Genomic DNA, 18,462 nt, shown 5'->3' with positions numbered 1-18,462 from the left:
TAAAGGCAGTATCATATGGAATCCGTACATATCAAATTTAGAACTGTAGACTATCCCAATCAAAATTTATAGGATTTTAAAGTTATGGGACAAATATGTCCCTTGGTCCTGAAAGGGTTAAAAACTGCCTGGGTGATTCCTAATGACTATGAGGATTTATATTCTCTTCCCAGTAAAGAGAAGGATGTGGTGTAGTAAAATCTGTTGGCATAGAAGGAGTTTATAAAAGGTTTGGATAAGTTCTTAAAAGTCTCTAAACCGTTATTAAGGTGGACTTGGGGAAAATTCCACTGATTATTCCTGAGATTAGCAGCATCAAATCTATTCTTTTGGGTTTCTGAAAAGTATTTGTGACCTGGATTGGCTGCTGATAAAAACAGATATTGGGCTTAATGGACTTTTGGTCTATCCCAGTATGGCAAGGCACAACAATGGAGTCATGAGAATAAGATGTCAAGTAATCAGCCACGTGCATACTGTTCTGGAGTCACTTTATTGATAAATATGCCACAAAAGCTCATAGACTTAACACTGGCAGTGTTTCAGCTTCTGTGCCTTTATCAAGAGTCTTGAACGTTGACACAGTACATACAGACACTATGGATGAAATATCTGGAGGAGCAGCAAATGAACAAGTGTCCAAAGCGAAAGCTTACATAAGAATAGCCTTACTGGGTCAGACTAAAGGTCCATCAAGCCCAGTAGCCTGTTCTCACGGTGACCAATCCAGGTCCCTAGTACCTGACCAAAACCCAAAGAATGGAAGCATTCCTTATTACTGATCCAGGGCATGCAGTGGCTTCCCCCATGTCTTAATAACAGACTGTGGACTTTTCCTCCAGGAAATTGTCCAAACCTTTCTTAAAACCAGCTACGCTATCAACTCTTACCACAACATCTGGCAATGTGTTCCAGAGCTTAACTATTCTCTGAGTGAAAAATTATTTCCTCCTATTAGTTTTAAAAGTATTTCCCTGTAACTTTGAGTGTTCCCTTTTCTTTGTAATTTTTGACAGTGAAAAATCGATCCACTTGTACCCGTGTATTCCACTCAGGATTTTGTAGACTTCAATCATATCTCCCCTCAGCCATCTCTTTTCCAAACTGAAGAGTCCTAACCTTTTTAGTCTTTCCTCATACAAGAGGAGTTCCATCCCTTTTTATTTTCTTGGTCACTCTTTGAACCTTTTTCTAGTGCCGCTATATCTTTCTTGAGATAAGGAGACCAGAATTGAACAAAATGCTCCCAAGTGACTTTGCACCATGGAGCGATACAGAGCCATTATAACATTCTTAGTCTTGTTAACCATCCTTTTTAAAATAATTCCTAGCTGTTTTGGCTGCTGCCACACATTGGATGGAAGGTTTCATCATATTGTCTACAATGACACCCAGAATCAGATCCTTTTCTTGGACGCTAACTCCCAAGGTGGACCCTAGCATACGGTAACTGTGATTTAGATTATTCTTCCCAAAGTGCATCATTTTGCATTTGTCCACATTAAATTCCATCTGCCACTTGGACGTCCAGTCTTCCAATTTCCTAAGGTCTGCATGTAATTTTTCACAATCCGCATGCGTTTTTAACAACTATGAACAATTTAGTGTCATCTGTAAATTTAATTAACTCACTCATGATACCAATTTCCAGATCATTTATAAATAAATTAAATAACACCGATCCCAGTACAGATCTCTGCGGCACTCCACTGTTTACTCTCCTCCATTGAGATAAATGATCATTTAATCCTACTTCCTGTTTTCTATCCGATAACCAATTCATAATCCGCAACTGAACTTTAATTTTCTCAGGTGCCTCTCATGAGGAACTTTTCAAAAGCTTTCTGAAAATCTAGATAAACTACATCAGGGCTGCCCCAGTCCGGTCCTCGAGATCTACTGGCAGGCCAGGTTTTCAGGATATCCACAATGAACATGCATATGAGAGATTTGCATACCAGGAAGGCAGTGCAGGCAAATCTCTCTCATGCATATTCATTGTGGATATACTGAAAACCTGGCCTGCTGGTAGATTTCGAGGACCGGACTTGGGCAGCCCTGAACTACATCAACCGGCTCACCTTTATCCACATGTTTATTCACACCTTCAAAGAAGTCAAGCAAATTGGTGATGCAAGATCTCCTTCGTCTGAACCTATGCTGACTGTCTCATTAAATCATGTTTGTCTACGTATTCAACAATTTTCTTTTTTATAATTGTTTCCACCATTCTGCCTGGCACGGAAGTCTTACCAGTCTGTAATTTCTCAGATCTCCCCTGGAACCCTTTTTTTAAAATCAGCTAACTGCCTATACCTGCTTATCAATGGAACACAAATTGTTAGTACTCAACAAATCATCTATGCGAATTTATGTTTAAATCATGTTTATTGAGCAATAATAGTGAACAATCAAAATAACGAGCAGTTGTTAGAGTACAAACATAGAAGAAGCACAGTCAACAAGTCAGTTATAAACATGCTCAAAACCTTTTCAAAGAAAATCCTTCCCACCCCATCCGACAATAATGAGGTATAATGTGAGCAAAAGAGAAAACAGTTCAAAAAGTCAAAAGTTCAGGATATGACTCCTTGCAGCTGGAGAAAGGGAATTTCAAAAGGCACTCCAAGTATGTATGAATCATTTTCCCAGTACCGAGTCCAAATCCCTTACCTGGCTACGATCCATTTTAAGCAGGGTGATCATCTAGAGTCACCATTAATGTATGGAAGGACCGTTCACATCCAGCCACTTCAGCACTATAACTTTTTTTCCCAAGAAGGACTGCATACTTTTAAAAGAGTTGGCGATTGCAGTGAGAAGGTGAACCTCAAATGTTGTTTGACAAGTTTAACCCCACAGTGCCAAAGAGCAATAGCATACCTAGGGGGGGGGGGAGGTCCGCCCCGGGTGCACGCCCCAAGGGGGTGCACAGGAGAGAGCTGGACGGGGGACCCACGGGGTTAAATATAACTCGAGCCGCGAGGCTCATCTTCTGTTCCTACTGCCCTGCCACTCACATATAGCCGATCGGAAGTTTTCCCCGATGTCAGCGCTGACGTCGGAGGGAGGGCTTAAGCAAAGCCTGCCCTCCGATGTCAGGGCTGATGTCGGGGAAGACTTCCGGTCGGCTATGTATGCGCGGCAAGACAGGCAGGAATAGAAGACAAGCCTTAAGAAAAATGGGAATCAAACGCTGCTGCAGGCCAGAAGTAAGTGAGAATTATACTATAAAACCAGCAGCTACCCAAATCTAGGAATAGGCACCGAGCAAAATGTGTCCTTTTAACTTTGGCTATTGTTGAACTTGCAAGAACATGAAGCAGCTGGGTACCTTACTTCACAAAGATACAGAGATAACACAGTATTATGGCAGCAAGTTAGATCCAGACCTGGCCAGGAAATGGCTGTGGTCCTCACTCCTCTCCATCTGTAGGCACATAACCCTTCTTTTCCTGTGAATTATTTCCCCAACAAGCAGAAACTATAAACTACAGACTTCTGTGTTGTGGAAAAGTGTTTTTCTTTTTCCTGCTTGTTTTTGTACATTTAAACTCCTCTTGCTGCTGTTATGGGAATAGACAAGTTTGAGTAATGATGTATGACAGTGAAGCAATAATGCATCAGCTGATTATTTTAGCAGCTATCTTGGGACTGTATGGTTAAGTAAATTGTGTTTATGAAATTTAAAAAAAAAAAAGACAAGCCTCGTGGCTCGAGCTACATTTTGCTGAGAAAGTTGCTAAGATGGGCTGGGAGACAAACGCGGAACACAAAAGTTGAGGAGGGAGTGCATTTTGGACACAAGGCATGAACTTGGGAGAGAGGAAGGGAGGGAAAGAGATGCTGAGGTGGGGGATGGAATGGGTTTTTGGACACAGAAGGCATGGACTTGGGAGAGAGGAAGGGAGGGAAAGAGATGCTGAGGTGGGGGAGAGAATGTGTTTTTGGACACAGAAGGCATGGACTTGGGAGAGAGGAAGGAAGGGAGGGAAAGAGATGCTGAGGTGGAGGGAATGCGTTTTTGGACACAGAAGGCATGGACTTGGGAGAGAGGAAGGAGGGAAAGAGATGCTGAGGTGGGGGAGGGAATGCATTTTTGGACACAGAAGGCATGGACTTGGGAGAGAGGAAGGGAGGGAAAGAGATGCTGAGGTGGGGGAGGGAATGCGTTTTTGGACACAAAAGGCATGGACTTGGGAGAGAGGAAGGGAGGGAAAGAGATGCTGAGGTGGGGGAGGGAATGCATTTTTGAACACAGAAGGCATGGACTTGGGAGAGAGGAAGGAAGGGAAAGAGATGCTGAGGTGGAGGGAATGCATTTTTGGACACAGAAGGCATGGACTTGGGAGAGAGGAAGGGAGGGAAAGAGGTGGTTGTGTACACGGGGAATAGAAGAAAGGAGAATTTTTGGTCATAGGGAGGGAGTGAGTACAGTGGCATACCAAGGTGGGGGCGGTCCACCCCCGGGTTAACGCCCCAAGGGGGTGCACAGCTGGTCACCCTCCAGTGTTCTCCCTAGGCCGTCAAACTGTGTCTCTTTAGCCACTTGAGTGCCACTGCCGCCATTGGAAACAGGCCAGTGCCGAGTTCTCCCTGCTTTTCCCTGAGGGGCCGACCAACTCTCGCCACCCGCGTCAATTTTGACATCGGAGAGGACGTTCTGGGCCAGCCAATCGCTGCCTGGCTGGCCCAGAACGTCCTCTCCAATGTTAGAATTGAAGTCGGGTGGCGAGAGTTGGTCGGCCCCGCGGGGAAGAGAAGCAGGGCGATGTTCCCGATGGCGCCAGTGGCAGCCTATTCCCCAGTGGCGGTGGCAGCATTTTCTCAATGGTGGTGGCATAGGGGAGGGCAGGGAGAAAGAAAGAAAGGGGGGACGGTGAAACAAAGAAAGAAATGGGGCACGGAGAGAGAGAGAAAAACAGACATACAGAAAGAAAGGGGGTATGGAGAGAGAGAAAAAGAAAGAAGGGGGCAGATTGAAACAAAGAAAAAGTTTGGGGAGGGAATGAGGTCTGGAGGAGAGGAAGCATACAGGAGGCTGAAAGAAGGGAAGAAATATTGGATGCACAGTCAGAAGAATAAAGTGCAACTGATGAAATTACCAAAGGTAGGAAAAATGGTTTTATTTTCAATTTAGTGATCAAAATGTGTCTGCTTTGAGAATTTATATATGCTGTCTATATTTTGCACTATGGCCCCCTTTTACTAAACCGCAATAGCGTTTTTTAGCGCAGGGAGCCTATGAGCGTCAAGAGCAGCGTGGGGCTTTCAGCGCAGCTCCCTGCGCTAAAAACCGATATTGCGGTTTAGTAAAAAGGGAGGTGAAATATTTGTCTATTTTTGTATAGTTGTTACTGAGGTGACATTGCATAAAGTCATCTGCCTTGACCTCTTTGAAAACCCGCAGAATATAAATGATAATTAACATTTTCTCTGCATACAGCATGCTTTGTGTTTTTAAAATTTTATTGTTGGTAGATCATTTTGACTTGGCCACAAAGGTAAGTGGGTGGGAGGGAGGGTAGCTGCTGAAAGATATCTAGTAATCCTTGCAGGCTTGACTGTGCAGGGAATTATTTTTGTAAAATCATGTTTTGTTATGTGACTGGCATTATTTAGACTTTAATTTCTATGAATGAAAATGATATAAAATTACTTGCTTGTTTTTATGTGCGTGCGCTGAAGGAAAGTGGAGAGAGAGTGGGCTGAGGACGCTAAAGGGAAATGGGGAAGAGAGAGTGGGGAGAAGACGCTGATTTATAAATTGACAATTGTACAGAATATTGTTTCTTTTTATACTTTAATATAAACAATTCAAGGCTTGTGTGGATGGAATCAGGTGGTTTGAGGGGATGGGGACCAAGCTTACGGGGATTAGTCCAATAAAATGGTATTTTTTTTATTTCTCATTATTTGTTTTATTTTTATTTGTTTGTAAAGTGGTGATTGTTATGAATCAGTTTTTTCAAATTTACATCTACTGTCTTTATATTTTGCACTGTATTAGAGGACATGTGTTACTGTTTTTGTGGTGTTGCATTGTATCCAGGGTCTGGTTTCTTGGCGGTTCAGTTTAACTTTTGTCTACATATTTCTATTTTTAGTTTGTGATTATTCCATATTGGGCGAGGGTGTATCTCTGTTCTGTGTGTATGAAAAGAACATAGTTTTCAGTTGGCATTGACTACAGGATCAATTGACTGTGAGGAATCTGGCTTGTTTAGTTTTACAATGTATGTGTTGGTGTTCTAATGCTCATTGCAGTGTTTAAGATGCTGCCTTTTCCTAGGTACACTCTTGTTGTTACTAAAAATCATATTTTTCATATAGATGGGGGGGGGGGGTGTTCTGCCACTAATTTCTGACAGGTGGAATGATCAGTAACACTCAGGAAAGCACCCAGACAATATAAAGCATAAACAATAACACTTTATTATACATATATATATATGATAAGAATTAAATACCTTCACCGTATCCCAAGCAAAAACTCCCTTCCCAATTGGAGAATCCAAACAATTGATAGGTGAGTGGACACGGGAGACTGACCCTTTAGCCTCGTGGCTTCTGTTCCTGTAGCCGGCTAGGATTCTAGATTCTAGGAGCAGAATTCCGTCCTTATAAGCTGCTGAGTTAAACAGCTGGTCCTGCAGTAACAGCGTCCTTTGATTCAGGCATACCCCAGGTCGGTCCCTTTGAAGTTGTTTGGGCAACATTCAGGTCAGTTACCCCCCTGGCCAGTTCCTTTGTTTGGATAACATTCAGGTCCCATTTGGCGTTACTGTTTCCCATCTGTCTTTACTGAGGTTATTTGAGCGGCAAGGAGGTGTTGTAGTTTATTGTCTCTTTGATGCTATCCAGTTGTCATTCAAATAAAGGAAGTCAGGATAGGTGTTACACTGTCTTTGATGCTATCAAGAAGGTGTTACAGAGGCCATCTGTCCTTTTGGTGTGATCAAGGAAGTCAGATCAAAGAGGTCAGGATCTACAATAAGCAATGTTATTGTAGAGACCATCTGGTCTTGGGGGTCAGGAGTTCAGGTCAGCAGATTTGAGAATACATATTAGTAAACAAAATTATCAGTAATATGCTGGGTCAGCAGACTTGAGAATACATAAACAAAATTATAAGTAATATGCTGGGGCATAACTGGCATAACATTCCACCCTTGGATTCTTAAGTCTGTTCCCATAAAAAGTCCTCCTAATAGCTAAACACCTTTTGTGCCATATCACAGCCTCTAGTAATAGCATCCCACCCATGGAGTGCAGTGGTAGCTTCAATATGATCTGCCACAGAATGCAAGTTAGTATTTCATAAGTTGCATTATTTGCCCACTGCAACATACTAACATTCTGTAAACATACTGAAAAGGGAGCTTGACTAGCAGGAATCACAAGTTCAACAGTACTAAAGACACATTGTTTCATTTCAAAATTTACACCATTTTCTATCTAAGGGTACAGAATGTGATGTGGTTTTTAAATCAATGCGATAAAGTTAATTCTTTGTGATATCATTAATGACATGTAACATTAACTGATCATATCGTAGCGTTAGTTCATAATTATGTACAGTATTTGTCACCCATTCACCTTCCCTTCTAAATACATCTGCTACTCTGGAGTCAAAATATGCTTCTTTGCCAGCTAGTATTTCAGAAACAATAGTATCTATTCTACTTTTAAGCAAAGGTAAAATGGGAAAATTAATTTTCCCTTCATAATTTATTTCCTTATGTGCTAAACCTGGTGTTCTTGCATTCCCTAATATTTCTTGCTAATTAGGCCTTTCACTTGAAAGTATCACGTATTGGGACTCATGAAAATTAATAATCTTATTAATATTATATTTGTGCTCTTACTCATGGCATACATTTAGGGTAGCTTCATATTCACCATCGATCACCGCAGTTATCTGGTATCCCGTTTTTCTTAGCATCTTTGGTTAGGGTCTGGCTATGCTCCGGTTTCAATAGGCTTGCTATGCCACTCACATGCCTTCACTCATGTAAGTTTCAGGCCCCACCTCCAGAGACCAGCCCTAATGTGAAGTGGCAGGATATAGGCTCACTTCTATTCCCCAGTTGGTGCCACATAACAGCCTCATGGCACGGCACTGTATGTCTGGTTGCGTCTTCATCTTCTCGGTCTGGTGAAATTTTCTCTTAACCCAGCATGTTAGCCAAATCATCAGAATGAGAGAGCAGAGCTGACCAATTTTATCACAAAAGGATGAAAGTCTATATGGAATAACATTTCCCAGTACGTGATTTTTCAAGGAAAGTATTTCCTCATGATTGTTTATCTTCAATGCTTTAATTACATTAAACCCCCCTAGTGGTAAAAGAGAGTATAAGAGAAAAAGGAGAAAAACCACTTTATGTACAGAAGGTGATAACATGTGACACAATACTTGTGTGTAAGGTAATATTTGTGTGAGATAAGAGAAACAACACTAATGCACTTAAAGGTATTCTGTAGGACATTCAGAAAATACACCTTTTTATGTTCTGGACATAATTATTATGTCATTTAAGAGAGACCATACACACGTACAGAATGTGATAACATTTAACACAATACTTGTGTGTAAGGTAGTCTTTGTGTGAGATAAGAGAAACAACACTAATGTACTTAAAGGTATTCTGTAGGACATTCAGAAAATATACCTTTTTATATTCTGGACATAATTATTATGTCATTTAAGAGAGACCATACACACGTACAGAATGTGATAACAAAATAACTTATGTCAAGAGATGTGCACTGCACTGTTTATACCTGGTAAGTTAAATAAAGAGAGACCATTTTTTTTTTTTTTTTATTTAGCAAATATTAAATACCAATGAACACCATTTTACCAGGTATAAAGCTTTCTAATTATTTCTCTTCAGATATCCTTTTATAATATAACCCCTAACTAAATTATCATTGGGCTGTATAGAAACATAGTAAGATGACGGCAGAAAAGGGCCAAGGCCCATCAAGTCTGCCCACTCTATAGACCCTTTGCCCTGACCCACGTAGGGATTCCACATGGGCGTCCCCTTTATTCCCAAAATCTGGCACGCTGATGGCCTCTATTACCTGTGAGCCATAGCATAAAATCATTGTGAGCATGGTCTTCATAAGATACTTTCTGGTATGTGGGGGAATCTTTTTTGGAAAGGGATATGGTACCATTTGGACTAATAGAAGGGGTGGAATAAACTCTGGAAATGGCCAATGTGCAATAAGCTAGAACAGACAACACATAACAGAAACAGACAAACACAGAGCTCCGGCATGCTTTCTTCCATCAGTAATGATTCAGGGTTGAATTTAATCTGTAAATAAGCACACTATTAATCAAAAGAGTCACAAACAAATGTGGTATCCATTGGATTCCCACTATCAGATCACATTGCTGGAAGTATTTTAAATGTGGCACAGTGAAATTGGTTCTCCGGACCATGTCTTAGATAATAAGCTTCTAAAAGAAAGAGAGAGATAGAAACTTAAGTTAATTGCTCTATATAGTTTTACTGGTCTTCTTTTCTATTTTCTTCCATTTCAAAGCTCTGTCACTCAATCGTAAGAGAATGCATGCAGGGAATTTTTAATCTATAAAATATACAAGAGAGGTTTACGTGCAGTTACAGTGGTTCACAATATTAGTGTTTTAGGTAAAAGACACATTTGCAAAATTACTTGGAGTGCAACTTCCTTATACTATCTAACAAAACTTTATACATTATAAAGGTCACTTAGCAATATTTCTACAGTTTAGCTTTCTCTATCACCTCTAGGCATCTGTAAGTATTTTTTGTGGTAGTCTGGTATATGTATATTGCCTCCCTTGCCAAGTGAATGCAAATTGTTCTGGACATTGCTCCACTATAGGGATAGTAAAAATGCAAGCTGTCATGTTAACCCTTTTTTGGATATCTGGCAAGGAATCCCATAGATTAATCCCATATTGGTAATTGTCCAATTTTAAAATTTGTAAAATTTTTTCTTCCTGCTTGTATAATTTTCCTCCCAATCTTGATATTTATATTCCTACACCCCAGCGTCCACTACAGCTTGTACCTGTTGCTCCCCAGGTTACTACTAAATATTTATCTCTACCTGCGGACACTGTTCTAATTTGGTCCAGGCACACACTGAGGCTCGCTACAGCTTGTACCTGTTGCTCCCCAGGTTACTACTAAATATTTATCTCTACCTGCGGACACTGTTCTAATTTGGTCCAGGCACACACTGAGGCTCGGCATTCACATTATTGATTCTCCCAACACTTCCACCCTTTTAAATCAGGATAAAGAATGGAAGCAGTTTCCTCAGGGGGAGCCGTTGGCACCCTCTCTCCTTTGTTTACGTGTGCTTGAGGCATAGATTTCTTTCCCAGTCCTCTACTTTTATACATTCCCCATAATGTCCTTGTATTTTTTCCATCTATTTCTTCCCTCTTTACACCATCTTTTATTAATGCCAAAAACATATTCCTCCGAGACACCCGCTTAGCCCTGTTTGAATTGGATTGTCCTGTTCTCTTTTTATCAAAAGTATTTTGAGGTCCCCAGTCCCCCCGATCTCCTAACTGTCGGATCGCTTCTAAGGCTTCCAAAATAGTCCTGTCTATTTGATTGATCAACAAAGTTATCTTTACCTGTTTGTATGCTGGTGCAGCATACTTAATCATTTTATTTCTCATGGACTCAGTAAAAGGTAATGACATATATGTGTCAGCGTGACCTATTACTAAGGCTGCCTTCATAGACTCCTCCTTAATTCTCATTTGAGCATCTTTTAATGTATACCAAATCTTATCATTTGAGGGCCAATCAGATTCAAGTGGATATCGCCTCGTGTCACCCCTACTAATTATCTCTAATAAAGACCATTGGGCATTTTTTGCAGGATAAGGATCCTCCCGTAACGCATTTTGTACTGCTATTTCTTGACTAATTTGAACAAATTTAGGGGCATCTGTGGCATCCCACATAATCCCTGCTGCGCCCATCTCCTGTACCCGAATTACCCATGGCATTAGTGGTTCCCCAGGCTGCTGTGTAAAGCGTGCCATCGTATCCATGACTTCGTGCTGAGTAAAGTCTTCCACAACATCATTTCTCCTCACTGGCTTTGCTTCTGAACTATCTGCCTGCGTTCCTTCAATACATATATCCTCCTTACTGTTATTAAAATTTGAATCACAAATTTCCCCATCCCGTTTGTTTGGATTCCAATTATCCGGCAGATGATAATTTAAGATTTTAACTTTTCTGTAACTCACTTTCCGCCTCCGTTTTTTGTATTTATATTGTGCATATCGCACGGCCTTATCCATTAACAACTTATTCTGACATTGCAGCATTCCAAAGGCATGCAGTTGATTACACCTATTCTTTTCCAGCTCTCCTGATTTCAATTGTAATTCCTGTTTAGCTTCATGCAAATTCCTCCAGTCTGACAAAATCATCCTTCCTTGTCTAGAAATTACTTCTTGCTCTTCTCCTTTTGAGATTTTCACCTTTTGTAAGGAGGCACATAATTCATGTGGATCCCCACTTCCAAAAGTACAGGATTCACACAATCCTGCTTCTACAGACCACTCAGTGGCCATTAATTTTCCCATAATTTCATTCCCATTTGGAATGGAGGGATTGGGAGCCTGCTCCTCCACCCCTTGTTTTCTAGTTAACTTTCCTGACCACATGATTACCCCACTTCCTGGTACCAATTTGTTCTGCCACTAATTTCTGACAGGTGGAATGATCAGTAACACTCAGGAAAGCACCCAGACAATATAAAGCATAAACAATAACACTTTATTATACATATATATATATGATAAGAATTAAATACCTTCACCGTATCCCAAGCAAAAACTCCCTTCCCAATTGGAGAATCCAAACAATTGATAGGTGAGTGGACACGGGAGACTGACCCTTTAGCCTCGTGGCTTCTGTTCCTGTAGCCGGCTAGGATTCTAGATTCTAGGAGCAGAATTCCGTCCTTATAAGCTGCTGAGTTAAACAGCTGGTCCTGCAGTAACAGCGTCCTTTGATTCAGGCATACCCCAGGTCGGTCCCTTTGAAGTTGTTTGGGCAACATTCAGGTCAGTTACCCCCCTGGCCAGTTCCTTTGTTTGGATAACATTCAGGTCCCATTTGGCGTTACTGTTTCCCATCTGTCTTTACTGAGGTTATTTGAGCGGCAAGGAGGTGTTGTAGTTTATTGTCTCTTTGATGCTATCCAGTTGTCATTCAAATAAAGGAAGTCAGGATAGGTGTTACACTGTCTCTTTGATGCTATCAAGAAGGTGTTACAGAGGCCATCTGTCCTTTTGGTGTGATCAAGGAAGTCAGATCAAAGAGGTCAGGATCTACAATAAGCAATGTTATTGTAGAGACCATCTGGTCTTGGGGGTCAGGAGTTCAGGTCAGCAGATTTGAGAATACATATTAGTAAACAAAATTATCAGTAATATGCTGGGTCAGCAGACTTGAGAATACATAAACAAAATTATAAGTAATATGCTGGGGCATAACTGGCATAACAGGGTGTCAAAAAAATGTGCCACATACCCTAGGTATGCCACATACCCCGGGTGCCACATACCCTAGGTACGCCACTGCCAAAGAGATGAGATAGCATGAAGCAACAAGTACCAGAAATGTTGAACAGAGGTGCAAAACCATAACTTAGGATAGCAGGCAGTGGATGCAATGCCTGATAGGTGCACCCTCTGGGGCAAAATATGCAAGTGAAGTGTAATATTGTAACTGCCAACAAGCAATCTTATCAGTCGCCTTTCAAATAGCAGGGACAAAGGCCTTGAATGTAGATTCAGGAAGTGGCATGTTTAGATCTACCTGCCAAGCACTCACGTACCTGTGATAGGTATGCTCAGGAGATGTATCTTGCAGGGCTCTAAAAGAGAGGTACCTTGCAGGGTGGTAAAAGAGAGGTACTTTGTTTTGCGCACCTAAAGTATAAAGTGCAGCCAATTCTTTCTGAACATCTTCTGTCAAACTTTCCAAAGTAGACTAGCAACATAATGTTTGATTTGTAAGTATGAGAAGGTGTCCACATTACAACTCCATGAAGGGCTTCACATTACCATCATCGGTCAAGTATTGTAAATCTTTCTGTTCCCAATGAAGAAATGCTGAAAATATGCCAGTTGGAAACTGAGGGTTGTTCCGGATAGCCAATTATGAAGAAATCTTTACTGAGAAGTGATGATGTCTGGAACCCCATCTCCAAGTGGATAGTGCAGATGAAAGTACAGTATACTCCCGCGAACTCGCGGTTCAGCATTTGCAGTCCTGGTTATGCACGGGTTTTCCCTCCATGTCATGTTCTGCTTTTTGAAAATGGGAACGGATGGCTGCAACTTCTCCATGGCTCCAGTGCTTCTGGGCAGTGCTGGGTATGTTTGGAGCAAACCGGAGTATGCAGAAATAGGTTGGGCCCGCAATGGAATTCGGCCGGGGAGTGACAGCCAATGACAGTGCGTCCTGAGTCTCCTCTGGAGTGAGCAAAAAGTAAAACTTGACCTGCTTCTATTCTGTTTTGCTTTTTTCTCCATGGCTCCAGTACTTCTGGGCAGTGCTGGGTATGTTTGCTTTTTTTCTCTTTCATTTCTATATGGAAACTCTCAGGCGCACCGGTCTCCCAGCTCCAAAAGCTTCTTCCACTCCATTTTGTACCGAATCTGATATTTGCAGTTTTTCACAATTTGCGGGTGCTCCTGGAATGGAACCCCTGCAAATTTCAGGAGAGTACTGTTTATAGCTTGAGTTACTTTTAAAATTATCAAGTCAAAATGATCTACCAACAACAAAATTTTAAAAAAACACAAAGCACACTTCCATGCAAAGTTTGTCACTGATACAATATATAGTTTCACTGTAGGGAAGCGTCTGCACTAGTGCTGCCCGATTTCCAATTCGAATCGATTCCCTTTTTAAAAAAATCGGCCTCCCCGATTCAGTGCCCACGGATTGGCTGCTGTTGCTTCGGGGTGGGGTTACGCGTGGCATGGATTGTATCTGAAGTGTGAGTGAGTGTTGCTCTTGCCTTCTCCCTTCCCATTCGGGGAGAGAGCTGGTAGGTGATTGGTGGGTGGTCATGCGAGCGGGTTTGTTCCCCCACTTCCTATGGTGGCTCGCGGCTGGTGAGGGAAATGGTGGGCGAGTGAAGATTAGGCCCCCCTTCTACTAAACCGCACTAGCGGTATGTATCACCGGGAGCTGCACGCTGCATTCAGTGCGGCTCCCGGCAATAAAAACCACTAGCGAGGTTTAGTAGAAGGGGGCCTAGTCTCGAAATGGTTCCGCATCCCCCCTCGTTGTCTGCCATTATGATGAAGAAGCCTGCGAAAGAGCTGGATGACGTCTGGGGTCGGCGAGTACAGATGCTGGGCTCCAGCCTGCTCAACCGCCACTGCTTCATGTGCACCTCCTGCTCCAGCCTTGTGAGTATCATCTAATAGGAGTCCCTGGGTATTAATCATCTCGGCTGGTAATAGGGCTTATGCTGTTCCTATATGTATTCCCTCTTTCCCTATCATAGTAATGCAACTGTCTGTTCTATGCCCTTTCTGTTAATTCTAACAGTATTGCTAATACCATAAATGTCTGTGGAAAAATCATTATTGGCTCTGTACTTAAGTTATTCTTGCCCACACTTCTTATATGGATTGATTGTTTCCCTACTTCAGCTTTAAAAAATTAGCAAAAAGAACAAACTTTTTTGTTTACACCACAGCGCCTGTGTGGGTAGGAGAGGGCAAATGATGTGAAGAGGCTATAAAATAAACCCACTAGAATGTTTGAAAAAAACCAAAACAAAACACCCAATTGGGGAAGGAAAATCAAATTGAAAAATCGATTCAATAGGCTGAATCAAATCAAATTTTTTTTCCCTGAATCGGGCAGCACTAGTCTGCACAGCCTGACATATCTACATGGACTAAGAACTGTTGAGCAAATTATGTGATTCCCCTGGGGGTAGGATTGAGTAAATATGAGGTCCACAAATGCTATGCCTCAAACTTACGTTGGTGGGTATTTTTAATTTCACACAAATTAAAATTGTCCAAAGTAAGTAGCAATTTTAATTGTGTTCTGATTAAAGAAATACTGTATAGAAGGTTACAATTTCTAGATCTCAGTAAGATTTTATCTTAAATTGTATTGATCCAGTGTAGAAACATGCTATTTACTTGTCTAACCCACTGTTTACTTTAAAGTTTATTTTTTATCTTTGATTTGGACTTTGCTATCTTAGCAGCCAGGCTTGATTCTGTTCAAACTGACAGTTTAATAAAAGTTGTTAAAGTATTTCAGACCCTAGCCCTATCTCTGGAAGTTTCTTACTATGGCCCAGCAAAATTCCCTATTGCTCCCCTCTTGGATGGCATCTGTCTCTCCATGGCACATGTCTCTGGTCCCTCTGCTAGGTTGGAGATCTCCTTTTTCCATTGGTTAGTGTCCAGGAAACTCCATCTCATAGGATTTGTGTTCATAGACATTAATGGTATTTTTCATTGGCTGAAGACAGATTAAAGTGTAACACCAGTTATCCCAGGACAAGCAGGCAGCATATTCTCAACATATGGGTGACATCATCCACAGAGCCCCGATGCGGACAGCTTCACAAGCAGACTTGCTTGAAGTTTTAGAAAGTTCGTGACTGCCGCACTGCATATACACGAGTGCCTTCCCACCCGACGTAGGGCGCGCGTCTCCTCAGCTCTAAGTTTTCTGTGGAGCTGAGAAGCCCTCGTTTGAAGGCTCTGCACGAGAGTTAGTTCTACTCGTGCCTTCTCTCACCGCAGCTCGTGTATTTTCTTATTTACAAGGTCGCTGTGTTTTGCATGTTAAAAAAAAAGTCTTTGTCTAATTTTTTCGGTCGTGTCACAGGAGGGCCTATTCTGCAGCCTCAGCCTACTGGCTTTGATTTAGCCGCGACCTTCTTTCATTCCATGTCCTGGCTGGTCACAGGGTTTAAGAAGTGTAGCTGGTGCCAACGTGCGATCTCTATTTCTGACCTATATAAGTGGTGTGTGCAGTGTTTAGGACCTGATCATCGTCCTGAGTTGTGCACCCGCCATGCTACACTTCAAAATCAAGCCCTTAAACGTTGTCGAATTCAGATTGAGAAAATCTTCAGGAGAATGGATCTTTCTTCAACTAAAGCCTCAACCCAATTGCGACCTAAAGCTTCAACTTTGACCTCGCTCAAGCCTTCCTCGATGGGGAAGTCAGCTAAATCATCTCCGGAGGGGCCGTTATCCTCAGTGTCTCCATCAGGTAAGCTACCCAAGCCAATCCTGCAGTAGTCACAGGCCATTTCAACAGTGACTCTGGGAAATTGACCAAGCGGAGATTTCTAGATCTATATAAGTTTTCCATTGAGTGCATTACACAAGAATCTTTAACCACAGAAGTAGAAACACTGCAAAATAGTGACTTGAGATTCCATCATATTTAACCTCTTATCTAAGGAACCCAAATTAGGATCCACATTTTCTAACTTTTGAACAACTGCTTGCAAAAGGTCTACTGTTTGTTTTACTGTTGACCTTAACAGCTCCTCTACTCTAGATATTACTAACCACAAATCTTTAAGTGTAAAATCTTGTGTTACCTCTGATAAGGATTGTACCTCTGTATCATTTGACAATTCAGGTGGTTTAGGAATTAAGACTCCAACGGATTCAGAATGCCGCAGCCAAGCTCATCTTCACTAAAAGTAAATTTGACCATGTCTCCCCGCTCCTGGCCAAGCTCCACTGGCTTCCGATAATCGCCAGGATCCACTATAAATGCGCCTGTTTAACTTTCAAAATCCTATATGGTATCCTCCCTCCCTTTATCCCTCTTTCTTAGAATTCCTCAAACCCTAATACCACCAGATCCTCCCACAAATTAAAACTATCCTTCCCCTCGCTAAAAGGCATTTCCCACACAGGAAAGCTAGGGACCTCCCTCCACTTCAAAATCACTGCGCTCTGGAACAATCTTACCTCCCCTCTTCGGAACTTGAGCTCTCTCCAAGTTTTCTGCAAACATCTGAAAACCTGGTTTTTCTCAAAAAATGTAAGTCTCCCTCCAACATAGGAATCAAGGAAACTCTTATATCTTGGCATCCCAAGTCCTGTAAATTTTCTTCACACTTCTACCTCTAACCCTCTGTTGTAGTTCCTTCCTATTTCTCCTACTGTAAACCGCGTCGAGCTCTACGAACCTAAGGATTAGATTAGATATTAATTTATTTGATGCTGCAGAGGTAACCTACTGTTCAGAGGAACTAATGAGACATACTGTAGTCTCACTAGCACTAGATACCGGTGAAGAGGGAGAAGTTCGATCGAGGGGACTTAACGAGGCACCAGAGATAGAGGAACCCATATTAAGAGTTATCCCAGGACAAGCAGGCAGCATATTCTTAACGCATGGGTGACGTCACCGACGGAGCCCCGGTACGGACACTTTTAAGTAGAAAGTTCTAGTTGGCCGCACCGCGCATGCGTGGGTGCCTTCCCGCCCGACGGAGAGCGTGGTCCCCAGTTTCTTCGTTTCCGCGGAGCGAAGAAGTCGCACGTGTTCAACGGCTGTTGAAAACTTATTTCTGCCTTCCCGCTCGTGTACTTTTTTCATTTTTTTTTCCTTTCGGATCCCGTTAATTTTCCTTTAAAAAAAAAAACTCGTCGAGTTTTCTTTATTTTTTCGGGCCGGCCCCGGTGGGGCCTGTTGCCACCATACAGGCCTCCGGCTTTGATTTTGCGGAGGCCGTGTTTCCCTTCATGCCCCCTCAACCGGGCTTTAAGAAGTGCCAGCGGTGTGCACGCCCGATCTCTCTCACCGACCCGCACAATTGGTGCCTGCAGTGCTTGGGTCCAGAGCATCGGGCTGACACCTGCACCCGCTGTGCTACGCTTAAAAAGCGCACATTAAAAAATAGGCAGATCCAGCAAAATATTCTGTTCGGTACCGGATCTGCCATGGAATCTGCTGCGACGTCGACGGCACCGCAAAAGTCGACACCGACTACTTCGACTCCACCGGATCCTTCTTCGGGGTCGATGGCCCCAGGTAAGCCGGCTAAGAAGCCTTCCACTTCCCTTGAGCGCCCTCCTGCCACGGTTGCGACACCGGCAACCCCGGCACTGCACCGACCCCGTAAACGCTCCGCTCCGATATCAGTGAGTGCCTCGTCATCGGCCTCCTCATCGCCGGAGCGTAGAGCAGCACCTATGGTACCGAAAAAGAAAAAAACGGTACCGGTGCCCCCCCTGGACGACCGCATTGCGGCCATACTCCAAACCCAGTTACAGGAGCAGCTGCAGCAACAACTCCAACAACTGTTGCCGGCGTTGCTGGCACCGCACCTTCCGGTACAGGACCGGTCCGAGCCTCGCACCGTCCCATCGGTGTCGACCCCCTCGGTACCGTTCAA

This window comes from Geotrypetes seraphini, chromosome 3 (assembly GCF_902459505.1).
Source record: "Geotrypetes seraphini chromosome 3, aGeoSer1.1, whole genome shotgun sequence".
In the NCBI taxonomy this organism is placed as follows: Eukaryota; Metazoa; Chordata; class Amphibia; order Gymnophiona; family Dermophiidae; genus Geotrypetes; species Geotrypetes seraphini.
The sequence above is the reverse complement of the archived record's forward strand: the minus strand, read 5'-3'. Positions refer to the sequence as shown.